This window comes from Oryzias melastigma, linkage group LG9, assembly GCF_002922805.2.
Source record: "Oryzias melastigma strain HK-1 linkage group LG9, ASM292280v2, whole genome shotgun sequence".
In the NCBI taxonomy this organism is placed as follows: Eukaryota; Metazoa; Chordata; class Actinopteri; order Beloniformes; family Adrianichthyidae; genus Oryzias; species Oryzias melastigma.
In genome coordinates, this window is record NC_050520.1 from 17,016,238 (window position 1) to 17,020,737 (window position 4,500).

Here is a 4,500-nt window from a genome sequence, read left to right on the forward strand (position 1 = left end):
CTATTAGCATCAGTGATTTCCACTATCAGCACTAGGATCTTCAGCTGCCAAATTCATCTTACAGCATTCACACTAGCATTATCACAGGTAATGTTATATATCTAGTTCATAATTATGTTAAAAAGTTATGGTTTTAAAGTTTTAAAAATGTAGTTTTAGAGTGTTCAATAAATGTTTATCCTGCCTTGCCCGGGACGTAAGGTTTGTTTTGGATTTTGCCCCCTTGTGCGATTGAGTTTGACACCCGGGATTTAAACGCACATAAATTGAGCATCAAAGCAATGCGTGTTTCCACAACAGTTTTTGGGCTATACAAACAAGCCATTGAACATTAAACCAGTTGAACTTTGACCACTCACGGACTTGGATTTGGTAGTAACATGCGTTAGAATCGAGTAGTCAGTCAGTCCAGTGTGAACATCAAAAACACATTCAAGAACCCGTGTTCAGGACGGTCTTGAATCTGCAACACAGGGTCAGCATCCGTCTTTTTACAGTCAAGACTTAATATTTTGATTTCAGTAAATTGTAATGCTGGATTCATACTAGCCTCGTTTCCACTGAACGGTCCGGTCTGGTACTGAGTGGTATGGTACGGTCCAGTTAATTCAGGCGAGCGTTTCCACTCGGTTATGCCTCGTTTCAACTGAGCGGTTCGTTTTTATGGCACATGCATGGTATAGGATGCTAGTGTGCCGCTAGCTTACCCTGTATCACACCATCGCAAAGGATGGCAAGGAATGTTTGCAGCTCCACCAGACCAGGCCTTGCTGTTGTTTGCAGGAATCTTCAATATAGAGTGGTGATCAAAATGGTGCACAGGGAAGCATAAAAACCTGAATGTTTTAAAAACATTGGAAACGTTTGCCTAAATGGGGGCTATATTGGCACTTTCCAATTTCATCATCACTTTCTGCCGCCTCAGGTGTTCTATTGCATTTTTCAATGGACCTAAAACCGATGGAGGCTCTCAAAATGTACGGGTGGGTCCTGTCAAAATACTGGACCACACTGGACCACACCAGACCACACCAGACCACACCGGACCGGACCGGACCGTTCAGTGGAAAAGAGGCTATTGACTCAAACAATGCATGTTCAAGCAACACCTTCCACTGGAAACTCTATGTAAACACCTGTAAACGTGTTCAAACTCTTGCATTCACATGTAGCTACTGCTTTCGAGCTCTACATACAACATGCATGGCCACTAAAATTTAAAACTGACGGACTTTAGCCAATCGGGGACTCAGATTTGGTAGTGACGTGTGTGTAGTAACTTTTTCAATTTGCGCAAGTCCCAACACTGGAAAATTTATCGTGGAGGATAAATTAACAATTGCGGTTTGTGCCCAGCCAGAATTATATGACACCAAGTCATTCATATATTTGAATAGAACTGTCCAGATTTACAACACTTCCACACCAAGCCTCTTCCAACTGTAGGCAGATGCGCTGGTATCAGGTAGCAAGCGTCTTTTGTGAACACCAGTGAGCTTAACGTTCACAGTGAGCTTCAAGAACCTGTGTTAAGCCTTTTCTTGAAAGCGCGACACATGTTCAGTGTAAACGTAGCCACAATCAAAACTTAACATTTAATTTTTCAGTAACGTCTAAAGCTATGTTCACACCGACATTAGCAACACGGGTTAAAGCGACCACTTCCAATGAAAAGTCACGTGTAATTGTGCACTTTGGGCTTCCGCGTTCAAAACTTGTGCATTCATGTACCGCTACACAAGTTTCTACAACTGTTTTTGTGCTTTACGTACAAAACCTGTGTCCTTTGAACGCATCCTGAAAGTTATTTTAGTTTGACTTTGACCAATCAGTGATGTGTGAGTAGTGTCCTTCAAAATTTAAAGACGTACCAACTGTTAGAAAATTGATCATGAAGGATTCCGGTTCAACAATTTCCACTAAGCCTCTTCCAACTGTAAGTACATGTGCTAGTATTGGGTAGCGATGGTCCACTGTGAACACCAGTATGCTAATCATACAACACGTTCCTGAACGTACGACAAACGTCTGGTGTGAACGCAGCATTGGGAACGAGGCACTTTTTCTGAAATCCAGACACGTGAAGAGGAGCGGCACAACTTCAAACATTACGGTTTACGGACGCTCGCCGCCGCCAGCTGGCAGCTGCATTATCTTCGTCAGTCTCCCTAATTGAATGAGAGTCAGCGGGACTGGGGCGTCTCGAGTGAAAGTCATTGGCTTGACCTCCGAGTAGCACGTATGAAGCCCATTAGTCTGGTATCCGTGCACTCTGCTGCTTGTGTTTGCACAGCAGAGATGAGGAGCTCCCCGCTTTGGCTGGCAGCGTGTCGTTAGCCAGGTGCCGCCGACGTTACAGAGATACAATTCAAATTATATTTGAGGGAGACCGAGAAACCGGGCTTCCTGAGTGGCCAAATTTCCATTTATTACCATTTTATATTGGCAAACCGCGGCTGAAACGGTGATTTGCATGGCCAAGAGGAACGAGCAGTCAGAGTTTTTCAAGGCTGTGTGGAGAGGGCCTTACCGGAGAGCGAAAAATAGGAAAATAGAAACAAGAGTCCGAATGCTATTCAGCTTGTTCTGTAACCTGCAGCTGAAACTGAAATAGGCTGCCATGATTATGGAATTGTCTTTAGCATAAGCCACAAATCCTAGAGTTTGATAATATCAAGAACCATTAGCGTTAAGGACGGGTGAGTGAGCTCAGGACTAAGCTACAGTTGGGAGGCAAAGTGAGGAGATATGCTCAGAGTCAGCAGGCAGGTGTGCCTCATATCATAATAGCCTTAACTAAACCCACATGACCCGGGCAGCCCGGCACACCCACAGACTTTCCTCTATCTGTTAATAGAACAACATGCGATATTTTAATAAATAAATCTGAGGTTTCTGTAAACAGATTTGTTTTCTTCTCACACGTCTTCTCTCCGGTAAGCCGAGGGGACTTGGGCAAGTCATCGACTAATTATAGAGCAGTCGTCAGCCCGAGGTGAGCGCTGCTGCTCCGATAAATATGATGATTAACAGAACGTCCCAGCATTAGGAAAGCAAATCTGTTCAGATAACCCAACAATAACATCAAGAAATACACTTTTGATTACATTGCAGCCTTTGTGCGGCAAATGCTAAACCTTTAATTGAAATTTGTTGAAAAAACGTAACACTACTTTACTGTAAAAGTTAAATAGATAGGGAATGAGGTTTGGAGCAAACAAAGCTCAGGCTGGACGTGATGTGCTTTAACAGGAAGGGTTGTCCCGCTTAGAAATTGGACAAAAAAACATCAACTTCCCCTCCATCCACTGCCAAACTAATGACGAGAACTTTGGCGTCCGACGATGTCTGCCGTTGACCGCATGAGGCCCGGCGTTGGAGGTGCAGAGCTGAATCTGGACAGAACAACTCTGAAAGTCCAGTCCTGAACCTTGTAGAGTTTTTTTCTAAAACAAAGCGAGCGGAGACGGTGCACATCAGGAACAACTGCTGGGATTTCCAGCCGTTTCTATATGTATTTCACAGAGATATAAAGTCCCTCCCCACTCAGACTGGTATGCAGCACACTGCAGCAAAACTCCAGACCTTCAAAATAAATGTAAAAAATCTATGAAAAAAGGAAGGAAAATCAGGCGTAATGACAGCGTCCTCCCACCTCGCTTCACTGAGTCCAGGACCTGAGCATCAACCTGGCGCTCCCGAGCCCCTGATCTCCACTGCGGCTCCCTAACGACCACGTGAACCGCCGTCATTCCAGAAGTCCATGCCGAGACAGGGATTTTCTCTCAGCCGGAGCAAGTGAGCACGGGCAGGAAGCAGCAGAGTGTCTCCTAAAACTCTGTGGCTGCAACACTTCCAGCCAGACACACACCCCTAAAAGCCAGCCCCTTCCTGCCCACCAGCCCGTGGCGAGAACCTCCCTCACGGCCCCAGCCAATGAGGCGGCAGCCACTCTGAATCCCGGCTTGCTTTGCCTCTCCATTGGAAGGGAGCGGACGACTGATGTGGTGAAAGCTGTGCTGGTAGCAGCAGCTCCTCATCTCAAGAGGTATTTCCCCAATTTCATGCCCAGCTCCATCAGCTGTCATTCTAGGTTTGGTGAATTTAACCTTTTTTTTTTTTAAGAAGCTGCTCAATCATTGCTTATAATACCATCCCCCAAGAAACCACCACACGACTTCAGTCCTTGGTTATCTAGAGGGGAAACGGATGTGAAAAAAGAAAGGACATGGCATCACATGAGCCACTGACCCGCCGCGTCACAGAACTGATGAGTCAGAGATCCGGCTTCACGACTGTTCCATCCCCGACTCAATAGAACAGCTGTCTTCCCCATCCCGACACAAAGCCTGCGCGTGACGCTGCAGCCTGGGAGCTTCGTTGACTCCCGTCAGGACAAACAGACCTGTTTACTGTCTGGAAGGTCACATGTTTGCCCCACTAGCAAAGCATCTGCTAATATCTAACGGAGGGGGGGTGGGGGGGGGGTAATCTCAGCTG

The 4,500-nt window shown here is 45.9% G+C and overlaps 1 protein-coding gene across 3 annotated transcripts in view; it reads right to left on the reverse strand.

Annotated features, from left to right (window-relative positions):
• Positions 1-3,839, reverse strand: part of mbnl2 (muscleblind-like splicing regulator 2) — a gene marked incomplete in the record, with an annotated part of 69,978 nt that extends 66,139 nt beyond the window's left edge. For all 3 annotated transcript variants that reach the window (XM_036213524.1, XM_036213525.1, XM_036213523.1), the window contains 1 exon segment: positions 3,656-3,839.
• Between the last annotated feature and the right edge of the window lie 661 nt (positions 3,840-4,500).